This window comes from Lathyrus oleraceus, chromosome 3, assembly GCF_024323335.1.
Source record: "Lathyrus oleraceus cultivar Zhongwan6 chromosome 3, CAAS_Psat_ZW6_1.0, whole genome shotgun sequence".
NCBI lineage: Eukaryota > Viridiplantae > Streptophyta > Magnoliopsida > Fabales > Fabaceae > Lathyrus > Lathyrus oleraceus.
Window position 1 is genome coordinate 477,407,727 of NC_066581.1, and position 21,672 is coordinate 477,429,398.

General features: G+C 40.0%; 1 long non-coding RNA gene across 10 annotated transcripts; it reads right to left on the bottom strand.

Moving 5' to 3' along the window:
- Positions 1-5,721: 5,721 nt before the first annotated feature.
- Positions 5,722-8,544, bottom strand: LOC127128254 (uncharacterized). 10 transcript variants are annotated; one of them, XR_007805804.1, is made up of 6 exons: positions 7,990-8,544; positions 7,828-7,904; positions 7,422-7,750; positions 6,891-7,132; positions 6,396-6,816; positions 5,722-6,238 (listed from the first exon to the last, which is right to left on the bottom strand). It is a non-coding gene; the product is annotated as an uncharacterized LOC127128254 (long non-coding RNA). The 10 variants fall into 10 exon arrangements; XR_007805806.1 differs by having other exon boundaries at positions 6,396-6,506; positions 6,691-6,816; positions 6,891-7,750; XR_007805808.1 differs by having other exon boundaries at positions 6,396-6,506; positions 6,619-6,816; positions 6,891-7,750.
- Positions 8,545-21,672: the final 13,128 nt, after the last annotated feature.

The following is a 21,672-nucleotide window of genomic DNA, read 5'->3' on the forward strand; positions in this document are numbered from 1 at the left end:
GAATACCGGAAAACTGGCCTGAATGCCACAAGTTGCATCGACCTGAATGTCGGAAACTTCTTCGATCTGAACATCGGAAAATTGGCCTGAATTCCACTTCGGTCTGAATACCGGAAACTTGGCCTGAATGCCACAAGTTGCGTCGACCTGAACATCGGAAACTTCTTCGATCTGAACATTGGAAAACTGGCCGGAATGCCATTTCGGTCTGAATACCGGAAACTTTCATGCCAGTCAACATCGGCAGAAATAGGGAAAATGATAATTGAGGCGGCACGTCGGCCGACGATCCCTGTTGGGAATAATAAGGATAAGTCATGAACAACCTTCAGTCTGAGCACTGGAAACAAACTTCTGGCTTATCACTTGGGATACCGAGAATGTCTTATGCTAACATGCGTATGTTTGAATTTTTCAATGGCGTAATGCTCCATGAAAATGGAAATGTTACGCGATTTGGGAGGATGCAATGCGATATGATTCTACATGCAGGGATGCGAAATGCTAGGTTAGAGAGAACGCCAAGCTGAGGCAAGGAATTCTGCTGGGGAAATGGTCACCATCTTCTGGACCCTGGAAAGGTTGTTGGAGATGCACAGCACAAAGAACTCTGTGGGGAAATGACCCGCCACATGGTGTTCTGGCAATAACAAAAATACCGAGACTCTGACTGGGGAGAGAATGGTACTGAAAACTTGTTGCTGAGGAAAGCGACAGTGGTTCTGACAACCATAATCTACGAGAGAGATGACTTAGCAGGGGAAGCAAACACTGATACGGTACCGAGATTCTGCTTCAAGGAAAGAGACCATGGGTCTAGCGTCGAGATCATCGATCTGGCATCAAACTCTGAGGAGCAGCCGCTTCTGCTGGGAAGATACAGTCTGGCACTATCAACTCCGTTGGGGATATACAGTCAGACACTGTCAACTCCGCTGGGGATATACAGTCAGACACTGTCGACTCTACTGGTGAATGTATAATCTGAAACAAATGCTTGGGGAAGTACAGTAGTGAGAGCCTGTTGGGGATTGAAGAATCCAACGCTCGGACCAGCTCTGCAGGGATAAGATACCAAATTCCAACTGTTGAGGAAAAACATCCGCGATCATTTGATGGGGATCTTAAGGAAATGCCCCGAGTGTACCTGTTCTGAATAGACGATCCAAAGCACTTAAAATTTACAGCAATTTTCAATGTTTATTAAGCACGTACCTGTAAAGCTCTTATGTTTCATGATGCAATGTTTATAAAAAATTCGGACGTCATTTTTGCAAACAAAACAGTAAAATGAAAATGAACACAGAGATGTACTGAATGACATGATTTTATTGATTGAGTGGCCTCTAAATAGGTATTTACATCAGGAAGCAATCCCTGGAAAGAGGTAATTGCACAACAGATAAAAACAGAAATTAATCTAATGGCAATGTGAAATGGATTTCTATCGGGTTCCAATTCTGCTATGATTCGCTCGTCTTCAAGATCCTCCAGATGATCAGCTTTCCGAAAAAAGGTGATTGGACTGTTTCCTATCCTTCGGAACTTTTCGATTATCGACACGAGATGATATTCAGAACTACTCAGAACGCAGCCATTCACTTAATCCCTAACTTTTGCCTGGATCGCCCTTTCGAGTTTTCAATCCACCGGGATACCCATTTTTGCCTAAGTTGCCCTTTCAGGTTTTCAACTTACCGGGTGTACAATCTTTTCATTTTTTAATCCCTAACTTTTGCCCGAACCTTTTTCATTTTCTTGGTTCGCCGGGATACCCATTTTTTTGCCTGGACTATTCTTTTTATCGTCCAGCGGGTCTATTTTATGCGAATTATTTTTTAACTGCGTCTGATTTCACAGGGGAAGTGAAGTTTTCACCATCCATAGTTGCAAGCATTAAGGCTCCACCATCAAAAACCTTGGTGACAATATACGGTCCATCATAGTTAGGAGTCCACTTGCCCCTGTGACCTGTCTGAGGAGGAAGGATCATTTTCAACACCAAATCTCCAACTTGGAAGCATCGAGGATACACTTTCTGATCAAAGGCTCTCTTCATCCGACTTTGATACAACTGCCCATGACAAATGGCTGCCATTCGCTTCTCTTCGATAAGACTCAACTCATTGAACCTTGTCTGAATCCATTTAACTTCGTCTAACTTGACATCCAACATGACTCTTAGAGAAGGAATCTCCACTTCAACAGGTAGGACTGCTTCCATACCATACACAAGGGAATAAGGGGTTGCCCCGGTCGATGTACGTACTGAAGTACGGTACCCATGCAAGGCGAAGGGTAGCATCTCATGCCAATCTCTGTACGTAACGACCATTTTCTACACAATCTTCTTTATGTTCTTATTTGCTGCCTCAACAGCACCGTTCATCTTAGGACGATAAGGGGAAGAGTTGTGATGTTGAATGTTGAAGTTCTTGCACAACTCTTTCATCATTTTGTTATTGAGATTAGAACCATTATCAGTAATGATTCTTTCGGGAATCCCATAACGACAAATAATTTATTTCTTGATGAGTCGGGCAACCACATGTCTGGTGACCTTCGCAAATGATGCTGCTTCGACCCACTTGGTGAAATAGTCGATGGCAACAAGGATGAAATGATGCCCATTGGAAGCAGTCGGCTCAATCTTTCCAATCATATCAATGCCCCACATAGCAAACGGCCACGACAAAGACATCACATTCAGAGGATCTGGCGGCACATGCACCTTATCAGCATAAATCTGGCATTTATGACACTTTCGAGCATATTTGAAACAATCAGATTCCATGGTTATCCAGTAATAACCCGCTCTCAACAATTTCTTAGTCATTGCATGTCCGCCGGCATGAGTACCGAAGGAGCCTTCATGAACTTCCTGCATTAACATGTCTGCTTTGTGTCTATCCACGCATTTGAGCAAAACCATGTCGAAGTTCCTCTTATACAGCACATCATCTTTGTTCAAGAAGAAACTGCCTGCCAACCTTCTCAAAGTATTTCTATCATTGTTGGATGCCCCTGCAGGGTACTCTTGATTCTTCATAAAGCACTTGATGTCGTGATACCAGGGCTTGTCATCAACTACCAATTCAGCAGGAAACACATATGCGGCCCTGTCAAGGCGCATAACATCGATCCTGGGAGCATAGTTCCACCGAGTCACTTTGATCATGGAGGATAGAGTAGCAAGAGCATCTGCCATCTAGTTCTCATCACGAGGTATATGATACAGCCTTACTGTTGCGAAGAAAGTCAACAGTCTTCTCGTGTAGTCTCTGTAGGGGACCAGATTAGGCTAGAGAGTATTCCAATCACCATTCACTTGATTGATCACTAGAGCTGAATCTCCGAAGATGTCCAGAGTCTTGATTCTCAAATCAATGGCTTGCTCGATACCCAAGATACAGGCTTCATACTCAGCTTCATTATTGGTGCACTCAAAAGTCAGACGAGCGGTGAAAGGCATGTGGGCACCTTTCGGAGTGGTAATGACAGCACCAATTCCACTTCCTTTGGCATTGACGGCCCCATCAAACATTAAAGTCCATTTTTCATCTGGATCAGGTTCCTCCTCAACAACTAGCTCTTCACAGTCTTTCATCTTGAGGAACATGATGTCTTCATTCGGAAAATCAAACTTCATCGGCTCATAATCATCAATCGGCAGGTGAGCAAGATAGTCTAACAGAATACTCCCTTTGATGGCTTTCTAGGATGTATACTAGATGTCGTACTCTGTCAGTACCATTTGCCAACAAGCAACCCTTCCGGTGAGAGTTGGCTTCTCAAATATATACTTGACTGGATCCATTTTGGAGATCAGTAAGGTCGTGTGAGTCAGCATGTATTGTCTCAATCGCTTAGCAGCCCATGCAAGTGCACAACATGTCTTTTCAAGCATTGAGTATCTCGACTCGCAATCTGTGAATTTTTTTACTCAGGTAGTAGATGGCATGCTCTTTCCTACCTGTCTCGTCGTGTTGACCGAGAACACAACCCATGGAATTATCAAGTACTGTCAAATACATAATCAGCGGTCTCCTTGGGACTGGAGGCATAAGGATTGGAGGATTCTGCAAATACTCTTTTATCTTCTCGAAAGCCCTTTGGCAATCATCATTCCACCTGATGGCCTGATCTTTTCTCAACAATTTGAATATTGGCTCACACGTGGCTGTTAGGTGAGAGATGAACCTTGCAATGTAGTTCAACCTTCCTAAGAAACCACGAACTTGTTTTTCTGTTCTTGGCTCAGGCATTTCTTGTATCTCTTTCACTTTGGCCGGATCCACCTCAATCCCTTTTTCACTAACAATAAAATCCAGCAATTTTCCAGATCTCACCCCGAAAGTACACTTGTTCGAATTAAGCCTCAGCTTGAATTTCCTCAAACGCTCAAACAGTTTCTGCAAATTCACCAGATGTTCTTCTTCCGTCTGAGATTTGGCAATCATATTATCAACATAAACCTCGATTTCATGATGAATCATATCATGGAAAAGAGTTACCGTAGCTCGTTGATATGCTGCCCCAGCATTTTTCAGACCAAACGGCATCACCTTGTAGCAGAAGGTGCCCCATGGGGTTATGAAAGTTGTCTTCTCCATGTCTTCTGGTGCCATCATAATTTGATTATAGCCAGAAAAGCCATCCATTAAGGAGAATACCGAGAACTGAGCTATGTTATCCACCAAAACATCGATGTGAGTTAATGGGAAATCATCTTTAGGACTAGCTCTGTTCAGATCCCGGTAGTCAACACACATCTGTACCTTTCCATCCTTTTTAGGTACTGGAACGGTATTTGCAACCCATGGCGGATAATTTATAACCACTAGAAACCCTGCATCCAACTGTTTTTGCACTTCTTCCTTTATCTTGACAGCCATCTCTGGTCTTGTTCTTCTGAGCTTCTGCTTGACCGGAGGACAATCCTCTTTGAGAGGCAAACGGTGTACCACAATGTCTGTGTCAAACCCTGGCATATCCTGATAAGACCAAGCGAAGATGTCAACATACTCTTGTTGCAATTCAATCAACCCCTTCTTCACATTATCTTCCAAAGCAGCCCCTATCTTGATTTCTCTCTTGACGTCCTCGGTGCCAAGATTAATCACTTCAACAGACTCTTGATGCGGTTGAATGACCCTTTCCTCCTGTTTTAATAACCTGGCAAGTTCTTCAGGGAGTTCACAGTCTTCATCACCCTCTTCTTCAACTTGAAAGATTGGATTTTCAAAGTCGAAGTGAGCCATAGCAGAACTGTCATCAATAGGATCTGGTGACGTGCATCTGCATGAGTGATGGTATGTGCTTATGAGTGTGAACAAGGAGTGAAAACTAAACAAAACATTGCCAAAATATTTTTTTTTATTTTTGAAAACTGCAAAAATAGAAAGACAGTGAACAAAATATTTGAATGCAAAAAGACGTACTTTATTTACGATAAAAAAATGCAGGTATCTGTCATACCCCGATTTTGTCCTAATTTTTATTTTTCTCAGGGATACCACGACATATTTGTTTTTTAACCAGCAAACTTAGCCAAATCAAGGTGAGGCTACAAATGATCCAAACTACAACACAAGGCAACCTGTGAATAATGATGTCGTGGCGAAGGCGAATTGCAGCCGGGTTTAACCTCTAGCAAAAAGAATCTTGCATACAACACTAATCTGAAACAATCCTGAATTCCATAACCATTTTCTGTCTACATTTCACTTCACAAAAACTGTTTCATGCACCTTTAAAAATCATACAATAACAATTCACTTTTTAGAAATTCCATTACAAATCATCATTACAAAATCATAAGGAATTAACAAATTCTCTACAAAGGTTGGCCAAATTCCAACAAACCAGTTATTGACCATTTCCTAAAAAAGACCTAAACCTCAATTGTTCATGTTTCATCACCAGAGTTCAGGATCACTTGTTTTGCAGCTTTTTCTCCAAGCCTTGGCCAAGCCCATTGTGCAACATTGAACCTGCAAAAACGCCTAGCATGATATCGTTATCACTATGCCAAGTTATTCATGACCAAATAAAACAATGGCATAATATAATTGAGTGATTACTGCCACATTCCAAAACAAACCAGTTCGCTGCAAGTAGAATATAGCATACCATGTCACATAACATTGTCAATTTACAAGCCACCATTGTCATGCCAAACATGCCATAAGACCTGTAGTTCTGTGGAGTACATAACCTCATAACCATCATCCATGTCCTGCAGTGCAATGGCATCATGTTACGAACATAACCAAACGAAGTACACCACAAATGTCGGATATTGTGTTTTACATGCTAAGGTGCATAAGTGGAACAGATGAGTGGGAAGTGTTTGTAGATTAGAAGTTTTAAGGAAAAAGGGGTTCAAAAGGTACCTAGATGTAGCCGGAAGTGATACTAGTGTAGGAACTAATATGTTCTTGCTGCTGATGGAAGTCGCTCATGATCTTGTAGGATCTGCACAATTTTTTTTTAGGGCTTCCTTCCTGCGTAAAGAAAACAGGTTCTCACCATCAGTGATCACAAATATCTTTTGATACAAAGTCTTGAGTCACATGAAAAGAAGTTACCCTGTGATGACAGTTTACAAACACCAACCTGCAGAACTCTAAAGCCATGTACATATTTAATACAACAAGATGTTGGTTTAAACCACACAATCATTCAAACCTTGCCAACAGGTGCATGCCGCGACGTAATCTTGCTGTAGAATCGGGATACAGGTGCTACAGCCACTAGCCAAAATACATCATGATCATAACAAACATCCAGCAATGCATCAGCAGCAGCAAAGACCTACAAGAGTCGTGCACAGAGATTTCAAACCTGAAAAATCAGGAAAGTTAAAGCCTACGGATTTTTGGACTCACCATGAGAAATTCAGAAGGTCAAAACTTGACTGGATTGGCTGAAAGCACTGCATATGTTGCTCCCGAAGTATTGTCGGGCAAATACTCTGAGAAGGTTGATATTTGGAGTGCTGAAGTGCTCCTGTGTGCTCTGTTGATTGGTTGCCTCCCATTACAGGGAAATTCATTGGAAGCCGTTTTTGAGGCTAATAAGACTGTCAAATTAGATTCCCAAGCTAGGATATGGGAATCAACATCTAAACCTGCATAACACAAATGCCTCCTTACAAAAACACCAACCTTACATCTTGCAATGCTCGGATAACGTCACAATAGCCAGACCAGGAGTAGAACAATAGGCAAATGAAGGACAAGGTTACAAGTTAATGCTGCAAGCCAAGGTTATGAACAAGAGGCGACTGTGGTATACCGACAAGGAATTATAAACCAAGGTATAGAGACAAGAATTACCGGTTACCAGACTGGATGAAAAGAGAAAGTCCCAGTTATATAAAAGGATTAGAAACATAAAGATCAAGTTAAAGTTCTTACTGCAGTAAAGAAGAATTTCACCGCACCCGTCGCTTTCTCGCTCACTATGGACAAAACAGAAACAAATCTCACCACCTTCATTCCTGGGACCACACCAAAATCTGGAAACGATTTGAGCCTAACGGATTTTTGGAATCTTTGCCAGCTCAGGAGTGAGAAACCTCGTACCTCCAAAGCTATATAAAGAGCATCCATCACTGGGATGAGGGAGACCTAATTTTGGCACCGTTACCCTGTCAAAATCCCACCTCAACCTGCACCAAAGCTCAAAGATACCAAAGGGATACTCAAGGTTCATCACTAGAACTTTGAGCAAACCGAGCTAAACCCTGACAAACCAAACACCGAAATCAGAAGAAGACTCAAGCTAAAAGAAAGGCGAATCGTAAGGGAGAGTCGGTGTTACCATGAATCGTGTAGAGATATGCGTAAAGGATCGTCGGGATCTGGGGTAGGCTGAAATCCCAGGGGGAAAGCACACCGCTACGCAGTAGGAATCAAGTCAAAACGTCATAAAAGAAGATCAATTTCAGAAGATAGAAGGAGGGAGTTCGAAGAAAAAGCCTACTTGTTCATTCACCGCCAAAGCATCTCAATATGGTAGATCCTTAATCCTCTGTTCCTTTACTCTGGTTTTATTTTGACACCATCGAATTCTTGAATCGATTTGCATCTGCATTAATGACTTGTTCTGGTATTTCGCTTTGAGGTTCTTGTGTTGTGCATGAGTTTTGTTTTATGATAGGGCTTCATGATAGTTTATGGTTTACATTGCTAAGGGTGGATCTGCTTTCCTATTATCACCATCAGTTTTGTGTTAAGGTGGAAATCTGGTTTCCTTTGAGCTTTCCTATAAGAAAGGTGACGAACATGTCAAATAGAGAGGGAGAGATTTAGGTGGAGGTGAAAGCTTGAAAGTTTTATCCGTTTCCTAATTGTGGTTGTCTTTTGGTTTTAAGTGTGGGTTTAAGATCATTTATGAGGAATCTTTCCTCACTGCTCGAGGTATACCACCGTTTTGGTTCTCCATATTGCATTATTAATCATTTCTCTCGGTTTCCTATGATAGTTGGATTTGGGAAATGTTTCTTTTCTTTCTCCATGAGGTTCCCTGTAGAAGTTGGAAAGACTTTGTTGGGATCCAATCTGGGTTTTGGGTTGGGCTAAGGCAGATTTTGCCCCATGGGCCTCCTGGGTTTCGACCCACTCTTTTTCCTTACTGTTGTGTGCCCTAAGGGGCCTCAAAGGCCATCAAGGCCCACCTCTTTTTTTTGGATAGTTTTTTTCTTTATAGTTTTTTTTTGTTAGCATAAGATTGGTTTTAAATTTATTTGATGAATTTTATTTATTAGAAAAAACTTTATTATCATAATTATCTAATGTTGATTATGTAGTTTACTATAATTTAATTAATTAATATGTTGTACTATCATCATTTATTACTTAGCATAACTTAGATAATTATTCACTTTTAGTATTTATATGAATTATTATTCTATTGTTGTTTATTCATATGTACAAATTATTGATCTCATATGTGTGGTGCGTTACAATCGCGACAAACCATTTCGAATTTCATTTCAAAACAAATTCATCATCTAACACAAACCAATTTCAAAAAGCACAATCATACAATTCTCGATTTAAATATCGAGCCCGTTTTAAAACACCCCTTGTAAGTCGAGTGCTCTTCGCATCGCCATCAACCTCACATAGCTTACTCTTGGGCTTCCTTACAATGAAACCTACTGGGTTATTGATTAATCGAATAGATGAAATAATACACTAAATAAATTTCATTTTCATTCATAAACACAAATTCAAATCATTTCCCAAACCATTCAACTTCTAATAGAATTTTCTCTTTCAAACATAAAATTTGGGATGAAAAGGAGATAGGAAGCGTACGCTTCATTATTTCTCAAGTACTCGAATAATTGGCGTACGCCATATTACGCGAGTTCTTGTCACCCGATTAAATTTCAAATCATTCCTACAAATTCCAAATCCTTTTTATTCTATATTTCAGATGAAAAGAGGATAGGAGGCGTACGCCTCACTATCTTTCGATTATTCGAATAATTGGCGTACGCCACATTGCTCGAATCTTTCGTCATCAAACTTAAAACACAATCGAGTAAACTCAAATCAAATACAATATCTAAAAACATGTCTTTCTTAAATTAAACCTCGGATGATAAAAGATGGGAGGCATTCGCCTCACAGTCTCTCGATTATTTGGATAATTGGCGTACGCCATATTGCACAAATTATCGACTTCCGACTAAAACACGCTAAATAAATTTGGATAAAGGAATAGGTGGCGTACGCCTCATTATTCCTTGAATAAGCAAGTAGGAGGCGTACGCCTCACTACCGTGCGTATTCAACATCCACAAACAAAACTTTCAAAAATAATTCGAATGAAAAAGGAGTAGAAGCCTTATTACTCCTCGGAAGAATTGGACGATTGGTGTACACCACATTGCTCAATCTTTCGTCGTTCTCCAAAAACATCTCAAACAAATCAAATCTAACTTCTCGCCCCCGAGCGATCGAAACAAACCAAACAAAAAACATCAAACACATCAATTCAACCTGTCATCCCCGCGTGACCAAAATTCTTTTCAAAAAGAACACTGTCAATCCTTTCTAATGTGCACAACAAACCAGTGCTTAAGCCTCCGCCGAGAGTAGACAAGCCAGCGTTTAGCCTTTAGAACGCCGACCTACACAGTCGTTCACAAAACAAAACACACCAAAACCGTAGTTGCCCGAACTACGAATGCTTTGATTTCCTTATTATACCATAAGGATACGTAGGCAGGAGATTGCTGTATCTTCGCGAGCACACTAATAAAAAACCTCCCATTTCCCCCTCCTGAGGTCTTCATCCATATTTATCATCAACTCTAATTACTCGAAGAAAGCAAATAACAGTTAACTAACATTCAAATAGCAAATTGGACTAAAAGGTTCCCGTTGAGTACAACGGACGTGAGGGGTGCTAATACCTTCCCCTTGCGTAATCGACTCTCGAACCCGAATATGGTTGCGACGACCATTATTCTATTTTCTAAAAGGTTTTATCGATATTTTCCTATTCCTTCATTGGGATAAATAAAGTTCGGTGGCGACTCTGTTCGAACATAATTTTTTTTCCGCGACCATCGCGAGGAATCGTATTTTTCGAGATGCGACAGTATCCACATAGATGAGCCCTACAATGAGTCATCACGCCCTGGGCGGAACATAAGACTTGGATATGCATGAATAAACAAAGAAAATTACTTTTTAAGAAGAGTGACTTGGATAATCTCTTCAGAAGACCAGTTGTGGAGAACTTCACCCGGGACCCTTGGACACACCCAGTTGTCAATGTCGCAATCACTATCCCCATCTTCTTTGTTGATTGTAGAGACCTGGCCGTACTGAATGATGTCCGAAACATTAGAATCAAGTTCAACAAGTACATCAGAATCAAGCATAGTGTTTGGAATATCAGCAACAACATCAGAAAAATTAATTACATCATTGGGAATTACAAAATCAGCAGGAACAATATTTGCAAATTCTTCAGCATCTTTAGGAAAGAGAGGATCAACATCTGCATTCTCAACAACCCCTTCAACAGACCTTTGGGTAGATAAGTCTTCAGCTTGGAGGATACCATCGTTAAGCAAGGCCTGGATACCCTGCTGCAGCTTCACACAACCCCCACTTTATGCAACACAACCCAAACAACCGCTTCCACAGTCGGGGAAAACATCTGCCTTTAGCAAGTATTCTTTGATTTCTAATAGCGGAGTCTTCAGCTTCAACACCTCCTTGACTAATTTGACTTCTCCTTCAACCATGTTAACATTTGCTCTACCATGCTGCGGCATAGGATTGTTGACAACATTAGGAGCCGGCGCAAAGTTAATGGCCTTTGAATCAATAAGGTCTTGAACTACGTGCTTAAAAGCTTTGCAGTTCTCAATAGTGTGGCCAGGTGCCCCAGAGTGGAAATTACACCTAGCATTGGCGTCATAACCCACTGGAAGCCTGCCAACAGGAGGAGCCAAAGTGCGTAACTGCACAAGTTGCAAATGTTGAAGGTTGGGAAGCAATTGGGCATACGACATCGGAAGAGTGTCGAAACGCCTATCCATCATCCTCTGTCTCTGTTGATAAGCAGGTTTGTTATCCTGTTGTTGTTGGTATTGATTTTGTTGACGTTGAGGTTGTTGTTGTTGCACTGGTGCTGCAGTCGGAATGGTCACTGCTGCAACATAAGGTTGTTGATGGTAATTTTGAAAGTTATTCCTCCGGTTACCCCTGTTCTTATAAGAAGATATGGCATTTGCATCCCCTTCTTTCCTCTTATGTCCTCCTAAGAACGGCTTCTTTCACCCCGAAGATGATCCAACCCCATTTTAGATCTTACATGTCTTCAAGTAGTTCTCCACCCTCTCACCGGTAGAGACCACATTAGTAAAATTCGAGGCGTTGCAACCCACCAGGCGCTCCAAATAAGATTCAGGCAGTGTGTTCATAAACATGTTGGCCATCTCTTTTTCCAACATCGGAGGCTGAACACGGGAAGCCAACTCTCTCCAGCGTTGAGCATACTCTTTGAAGCACTTGTTGCTCTTGAGAGACAGATTATGGAGCTGAGTCCTATCAAGTGCCATATCTGCATTGTACTGATATTGCTTCACAAAGGCCTCAGCCAAGTCTCTCTAGCAGCGAATATGGGCTCTGTCCAGCCTCATATACCACTCCAAGGATGCCCCAGCTAGGCTGTCCTGGAAGAAGTACATGAGCAACTTCTCATCATCAGAATACGCGATCATCTTGCAGAAGTAAGCTTGTACATGAGTCTTCGGGCAAGAGTTTCCATTGTACTTATCAAACACAGGGACTTTGAATTTTGGCGGAACTCTCATGCCTGGGACCAGCCCCAAGTCAGCAACATCCATACCAAGAGCATTCTGCCCTTCCACAGCTTTCAACCTCTCTTCTAGTCTTCGAAACATAGGGTCCATACCATGGCCCATGCCAAAGTCCTCCTAAAGCAGGGGGAATTGATCCTCCTGATCATCATGGATGGGTTGTTGACCAAGGTTGCCATGTGGGATTAGGATAGGCCTCGGTCCATTGGGTCCATTAGCCTCTCCAGCGGGAGGATCAGCCACAACCTCTGGTTGAGTAGTAGGGGGATTCCCCTGTACCAACAATCTAATCTCCTGTTGTCCCTGAGCCATTCCTTGGACCACTTCCATGAACTGATTCATGCGAATCCTCATCTCAGCGAGCTCTGCTTGTAAACCTTCCATTGCTCTCTGTTGATTCATTCGGGTACCGTATCGGGGAATGCCTGAGTCAGCTATCCTAATAATGGGATACCAAACAAGATGAGAACACTGTGGCGGTACCTGTTATGCAAGACATGCTAATGAATATGCAAATGCAATGACATGTTTATCGATTTCAAAAGGTATTCTACCCCTTGATTCCAGTCTCACATTAGATAAACAGTGTAAGAAAACCCCGACTAGAATCAAGAAGAAGATATAAACCCCTAGGAATAGATAAACATGATGCATGCAATGCTTATGATTTAATTTTTATATCAGAGGAACTTTAGAGTCTTATTTGCAAATTTTGGAAATATTAAACGTTTATCACATACGGAAATATCACGTCAATTAATATTTGGAAATGTTTTTACGCCAAAGAAGTACAGTCTTGGTAACCAAATACAATACAAGAGAGAAGGAAAATGAACATCCTATGGATCCCTATAAGCAATCGTCCAAAGCCCTCGAGACCAGAAGATAAGCTGCACGAAGCCTCTTCACCTCCCTCTCATAGGCTGCCTCCATATATGCCTTCTCTTTGGCGAGTCGATCATACTTCCTCTTCCAAAACTTGGAAGACTGAGAAAGTAGAGAAGTCAATGCGTCATCAGGATCATCAATAACCTGGTGCTCAAGGAACTCTATCAAAGCATCCTTCTCTCTGATTTGCTGAAGCAACTCCTCTCGTTCACGGATCCAAGCACGCGAACGGTCTTTGTCTATCAACTCCTCTACTCCTTGGCTAGGGAGGGTTGAAGGCCCAGCCACAACCAAAGGTGTGGGTCTTGGATACTCATAAGGCATGAGGTACTCGAAAGCTCTCCTCCTAACCCAAGAGGTATAGGGTTCCAAAGCGATACAATTCTTCGGACCTAGCTCCTTCCTTCCTTTCTTATGGATCTTGCGCCAAGCGCGGACCATCCGGCCCTTCAAGCCTTGGGGATCTTTACCCTCCTGGAAGAACACACCCTCTAACAGAATGTTATTGGGTTTATCCTTTAGGGGGAACCCAAGCTGACGACGTGCCAAAATAGGGTTGTAGCTAATTCCACCGCATGTACCAAGAAGAGGTACATTGGAGAATTCACCACAAGAGTCGATAATTTGCATACCATCATATACACGGTTGTACCAAAAGATATCATCATTAGTGAGAGACATAAGTCTCGTGGACCACCATAGACAGCCTTTGTTCTCCTTGAAGGCGAGTGTCTGAGGTAAGTGCAAAATAAACCACTTGTACAACAGAGGCAAACAACAACGCGATGATACCACCGCCCTTTGCATTCCTCATATGCAAAGAGAAATAAGTGTCACCCAACAGAGTAGGAACGGGATTAAGAGTAGAGAAAATCCTAGTGGCGTTCACATCCACAAACTTGTCGATGTTGGGGAATAACACTAGTCCATAGATGAGAAGTACAAATATGGCCTCAAAGGCTTCCTCACTCATGGCCTTCCCAAACATAGTAGCTTGATCAATGAGAAAATCAGACGGGAGACCTTGAATTCCACCTTTGGTAGTCATATGAGCACCAATAATAGATTCATCTATACGCAACAAATCAGCAATCTCTTGAGAAGAAGGAACTCTCTCCAAGCCACTGAACGGCAACTGGTCTAGGATAGGTATACCCACAAGATAGGCATACTCCTCAAGCGTGGGCAAAAGCTGGAAATCCGGAAAAGTGAAGCAACGATACAAGGGATCATAGAACTGCACCAACACACTCATTAGACCTTCATCCACTTGAGTAGCCAGAATAGACAGAAGCTTCCAATGACGAGCCTTGAATTCCAAGGGATCTAATACATAGGATGTCAAACTCCTTAACTCTTTCAAGTCAGGTTGTCTGAAACTGTACTTCTTCGTATTCCTTCTTTGCTTATCCATGTCTGAAAATTTGCAAATAGACCTCTTAAGTTCCTTGAAATTATTCTCATTGTTGATGATATGGATGTGTATGAATGCATGAATGCATGGATGCAACAATCACACTCAAGGATCAAGCAAATCATACCACACAAAGGTCATGGGATGGATCAAGTCATCCTTAATATCAATCATCCATTTTGGTGGATTATGGTTTACACCTTATCAACACCCAAGTTCCATTGATATTAAGGATACACAAGAACGGATCAACCACGAATCAAGGGCTTATTGCGAGTCACGAGCATGGAGTCTGGGTTAAGAACCACCCAAAGGGAGTGTACTATGGTTAAACCTGACAATCATGTTCTACAAGAGGTTCCCATAGTCATTATCCCATCTTTCGGATATTATCGGATAAACGACTACTCGTATTCCAAAAACATTCTCAAGAGTGACTCTTATGAGTGTAGTATAGTGTAACAATCGTATCAAATCTTACACTTGAACGATCTTCGCACTACGTCCTAAAAATAGGCCAAGATGGGTGTGGTAAACTAAGGTCATTGGCTTCTAAGGCATATATTGGAAAGAGTAATGCCTAACCACGACTACTCGTGTGACATTATTGATCCCAACATAACCTCCACCAAGTGAATGGGCTTACAAGTCAACTTGCCAAGGAATAACTCCACACAAGTCAACAAGACTATGCCATTCTCCTATCCTAAATGCACTCGAGTTCGGGTATAGAACTCATCTCACGAAGATCACCAAGCATACAAGGAATTAATATTCAAACAATTCAATCATTACATATAATACAGTAATCCCAAATTGCACAAAAATATGTCACAAAGCAATATACCATACAATACAACAAATATGAAAAGTAGGCAAAACCCACTAGGCAAATGATATTCCCCAGCAGAGTCGCCACTTTTCTGTAGCGGGGTATTCGTTACCATTAGAGATATTGACTAAATCCAAGGTAAACCATACAAGTCGAGTCGCCACTGCACTTCTATTTATCCAAAGGAATGGTTAGAAAATGAACAAAAACCTACAAGTTTTATCGAATCAAAAACTAGTAAAAATGTCAGAGATCTGGGTAACGGGGTTGGTTATGCAATGGGAAGGTTTTAAGCACCCAAAACATCCTATGTACTCCTAGGGATCCCTTTTCATAAGTGTTGTTCTAGTCTAAAGGGTGTAGGTATATCTAAAGTACTATTTACTAAAAGGAAGGTTAAACGAAAATGACTCGCAAGGATGTCGCATCCACTGCCTACGTATCTCATCTGAGTATGAGAATCAGAGTCTTCATAGCTCGGCTACCTATGGGTTAAAGAGAAGTGTGCTCGGTAAGACGTCGCGTCTTATGCCTACGTATCTCATCTGGAATGAGAATCAGAGCAAAACGTAGTTCGGCTAACTAGGGGTTAAGGATTGCCATCTGAACATGGACTTACAAAAGAGGACACCAGCTATGTCAAAGGAGGGTGGGCAATGTGTTCAACGTCCTAGCAGTAGGTGTCACAGCTCGCTGAATTGAGTCTTAGGCAGTTACCTCTTTGCAATAGAACGGACTGACATGCCACAAGATCAAAGACGCACGGAAGGTCTAAAAGTGGGGAAGCTCTGCTCTAGAGTTGTCATGCAATATGGACCTATGTGTTAGGATTTACAAAGGGGAACATCTACCTAATGTTAGCATGCAAAGAATAGGGGAATTCTACATATGTTATCATACAAAGGGTTCTACTTAATGGGTGCTACCTAAACGGAACAAGAATCGACGGATGGAGCGCGGAGAGGAGTTACGGATAAGGGTAGATGGCGATGCCGGAGGCAATCGACTTACAGGTAGATGGTGATGCCTGAGGCAATCGACTTACAAGAGGATGGATGAATGCGTGTTGGTTCTGTTAAGTTTTGAAAATGATTACTCGATGTTGGATCGAGCTTTTGATCTTATTTTGAAATGGTTATCGGATGTTCGTTATAATTCTTGTATTAACAGGTGACTAAAGAAATAAAGAAATAAATATTATACACTTTATGGGAGAGGGGTACATTTGTTATGAATGGGGATTGTTCATGGCAAACAAACAATAAGAATATATGCCTCATACATCATACAAGTAGGCAACAGTTATCAATCAGATCGGATAAATAAACAATATATAATCAAACCAAAGAATCAAATAATGGAGCATTTAAACAATGCATGGGAGTATGAACATGTTAAATAATCAAGCAATAGAAAGCATGAATGAGAGAAACAAGTATAAAAGATAACAGATGAATCAAACAGATGAAAATATGTACATGAAGGGTCTACTGAATAATTTAATCAGGAAATGAGGTAAGGGGGGTATATGTTTTAGTGGTCAATTTAGAAAACAAATCAAAAAAATTGATTAAAATAAGCGATTATAAAATAAGTCAATCTACTGTTTTCGGTTTCCGGCTAATCATTGGTTTTTACCTACCAATTCCCTAAGCGGCTTCGATCTCTATTCGATTTAAATTCGATTGACAAACGCAATAGATATATGACAGATTTATATTCCTATATTCCGAATTAAGCAAACGGATAAATACAATCGTAAATTAAGCAAACACGATTTACAAACGCAATTTAACGACAAAACGACGAAAACGGCGATTAATAGTTAGGAATGCAATCATACGAATTTAATCAAAACCATTCCACAAAATACAGATTAAGCAAATGAAATTTTATAGAATAGAATTGAAAGAGAATGAAATTAAATTGATAGAATAAAAACCTCAAAGCCTTGGAAATTCGGTTACAGCAGATTGACTCTAAGAGATTAGTTCCTCTTCATGATCGTACAAAAGCAAAAAGTTATCGTCAATAATCTCCATTTGCGATAGTACCATGGCTTCCCTCTTTTAAATAGAATAAGGGTTTCACTTATAATTCAAACTGGGACGGAAAACCTAAATTCGGCCCAACAAATGGCCAAAAAGAAAATATTTCCTAAAGTACGAAACTCCAACGAATTAATTGAGACTTCTTCACTCCGGATTAGCTTTTGGCTTCAACATAAAGGTTGTAGTTATTTCTCTTAGCTTTCCAACGACTGGTAGCACGCCTCGATCCGATACTCCTAGCTCCAGTTATGAATTTATTCGTACAGACTACTAATGCTGAAAATAAACTGCGAAAAACAAATAAGTGTACAAATAAGTTAAATTATAAAAACACATTAAAAGGGAAAAATAACCAAACTAAAACATGGAAATGCATAAGTATAAATATAGAAGAATATGCATCAAAATGCACTGATCAAATTCCCCCACACTTGAACTTTTGCACTCCGAGCAAAATTTAAAATAAAACAAAGAAAACACAAACACATCATTAGTTACTCATCCTAGGCTACAAGTCTTCTTCGGTTAAGTTTGCATCGATAGGTACTAATCTTGCACACTAAGGATATCGTAGGAACACTAATCCATAATTGTGCAATCATAAACCTCCTGAATACACAAATCAACTTGAATCATGTTATTGTGTTAAAGCCTAACTTACCCATTCTTCTTTTTGCTCTTTTTCATTTAGGCGCAATCACATTAAGCCTGTTATCTACACACACTCATAGCAAGGCGACCGGTTAGTGACTCTGATCCTTTTTGCACGGGATTCTAGTACTTACGTGACATAACCCTTTGCTTATTCAGTTGTAGTTGCGGGGGATCGGACCGTAATCCTCCCTACCAAGTTCAGCACCAGAAACCGCTGAACCAACTGACAACGAGTCTTATTTTCAATTTTTTTGAAGGTTCAACATCCGTTGAGTTAAGTGACCGGGTGAGGGTCACCAAACTTAGAAGGTGCATTCCCTTTTTTTTTTTTCTTTTTCGGAACACTCACTTATATTCATCGGCTTCCCTGCGTAGAGTGTGTGTGAGATGGTGCTGACTGCTGAAATAAACTACTCAAGAGCTGTCAGCGAATGAGAATTTAAGGCTAAAACATAATAAGAATTTGAATCAATTTCCATATGCAGGAGACTTACGGTGTTAATACGATACCGATCTTCTGAATTTTTCCCAAGTCTCCGCAAACTAATCTCAAATTAGTCAGTCTATAGCTTAAAACTTTCAAGAAGGTGCATTTTTTTTAGCAACTAAAAACCAAAAACAGAGAAAAACTGAAAACCAAAATAAACAAAACAAAACAAATAAATGATTCCCTCCCCCACACTTAAAACATACAATGTCCTCAATGAAATACCATAAATATAAAATAAGAGTGAGAGAATGGAAAGAACACACCCGATGAGTCAAGGCGGATAAGTGATTACATAAGCAGCCTTTTCCAAAGAGAGTTCTTCTGCAGTCTCTTCTTCCAAAGTCGGGTTCTCATGTAGTAGCTTTGGGTAGTGTCCATTGACCTTGAAATTTTTAATAGTGTATTCGCCTTGTATTCCAGGATCAAAGAAGAATCTTTGATAAGTAAAAGTGTTGAATGAGCGCGTGAAAGTGATCTCCTTTTTCATAACATCGAGAATTAAAGGATTACAAGGTTGCCCCACTACTTTTGTTTCATCTTTAAGTTAGATCTTATACATACATATGGATGGGCTAATATCACGAGTGTCAGCCAAGTTCCATCTAATTCCCTTCTTATGTTTCTGCTTAAGTTGAAGCTTTGATGAATAATATAAATCCTCAGGAAATGGTTTAGGCTCTAAACAATGTGGTTGCTCAATGAATGGTATGTTTGGGGCAGCCGAAATGTCAAGAGCTTCAGCTACATAAACAACTTCATTTACACTGTCACCCTGCAAGGCAACATCAATCTCAGCACAAACAGCACAAAGGTTAGTGTTAGTACAATCATCACATGAGTAAATATCATCAAAACCCGATAAAGTTGGAAAATCAGTTGAAAACAAATTAGAATAAATTTCATCAACAACTTCAGAAACCAATTCTATTTGAAAAACAGAATGCTCTTCCTCGTCAATCTTCTTATTTTTCAGTACTCTTTCTGGGAAAAGGATTGATGATACATACTTCTTTTCAACCTCAACATCAATAGAAGGTTCAGGTTTATTTTCAAGTGTTACACTAACAATGTTTTTATTTTTTTCTGGGGCTGTTTCTGTAACCTTTCCAGATCTCAACGAAATCGCACTCACATTAGCATTAGAATCCTTTGGATTGACAACTATTTGGGCTGGAAGCTGGTTCGACCCTTGGGCTTGCATGTTATTTATTTGAGTAGCAAGTTGTCCCATTTGCGTGTTAAAGGTTTGAATGCTAGAATCGGTCCTTTGTTGGTTGGAGATTGTTGGCGGCCATTTGTTTGACAAGTTCCTCTAGTGAAGGTTCAGAAGGTGAAAAGGTGGTTACTTGTGGAGGGTTATATGGTGGTGATGGTGGAATGGGTAGCATCAATTGTTTCACTAAAGAGATAAGTTCATCAATTCTGGTTTCTAGAGCCTTGTTGGAAGAAGAAACCTGAATCTCATTCACACATTTTGCTAGGACCACAAAATTATCCCTTGTTATGAACTGTTGGGAGTTAAGTGACATGTTCCCAATCAAGGATTTGGCAGCAATAGGATATTCAATACACAAAGCATTATAATCAACATCAGGGACAACAAGTTCTCTCAGAGTTCTTTGGTCAGTCATATTAAACTTAATAGAAAAGAAAAAACAATCACCAAATAATGAGAAAACACAACTAATTCAGCAATGCAGTAACAAATAGGAAAATACCGACAATGTCTCTATTAAGTAAAAACAACTGAAATACGAAAAAAAATGATTAAAATAAAATACAAAAATACGAAAATTAATCTAATAACGCCAATTAAGAATTTTCAGAATTTTTGTGGAATTTTCTGAAACTATCAAAACAGAAAATAAATCATAAAAAATAGAAAAATAGGGAATTTCGATTTTTTAGGGTGTCGTCCATTATTTAGTTTCTAAATAAAGGCTTTTGATCCTTGATTTTTTCCTAATAAATCAATAAAAAATCGGAATAATCTGAGAGGATTTTCTTAAAAACATAATTTTTTTCCTAAACCGCAAAAAGACCCGAACGCAAGAAAGTTAAGGCAAAAAGTGCTAAAAAAACAACACCTATGACTATAAAAACGATTAATATAATTAAGAATCCCCGACAACGGCGCCAATTTGATCCGATGTCGCACACGGGTCAAAAACGAGTAATAAAATATAGTAAACGGGAAGCGACATCTCGAGTATCGTATCACAAGGATTCTTGTATTATTCTTAACCTAATGAAATTGATTTAAGAGGGGTTTATGTTTTAGTGGTCGATTTAGAAAACAAAGCAAAAAATGATTAAAATAAGCGATTATAAAATAAGTCAATCTACTGTTTTCGGTTTCCGGCTAATCATTGGTTTTTACCTACCAATTCCCTAAGCGGCTTCGATCTCTATTCGATTCAAATTCGATTGACAAGCGCAATAGATATATGACAGATTTATATTCCTATATTCCGAATTAACGGATAAATACAATCGTGAATTAAGCAAACACGATTTACAAACGCAATTTAACGATAAAGCGACGAAAACGGCGATTAATAGTTAGGACTGCAATCATACGAATTTAATCAAAACCATTTAATAAAATACAGATTAAGCAAATGAAATTTCATAGAATAGAATTGAAAGAGAACGAAATTAAATTGATAGAATAAAAACCTCAAAGCCTTGGAAATCCGGTTACAGCAGATTGACTCTAGGAGATTAGTTCCTCTTCATGATCGTACAAAAGCAAAAAGTTATCGTCAATAATCTCCATTTGCTACAGTACCATGGTTTCCCCCTTTTAAACAAAATAAGGGTTTCACTTATAATTCAAACTGGGACGGAAAACCTAAATTTGGCCCAACAAATGGCCCAAAAAAAAATATTTCCTAAAGTACGAAACTCCAACGAATTAATTGAGACGTCTTCGCTCCGAATCAGCTTTTGGCTTCAACACAAAGGTTTTAGCTCTTTCTCTTA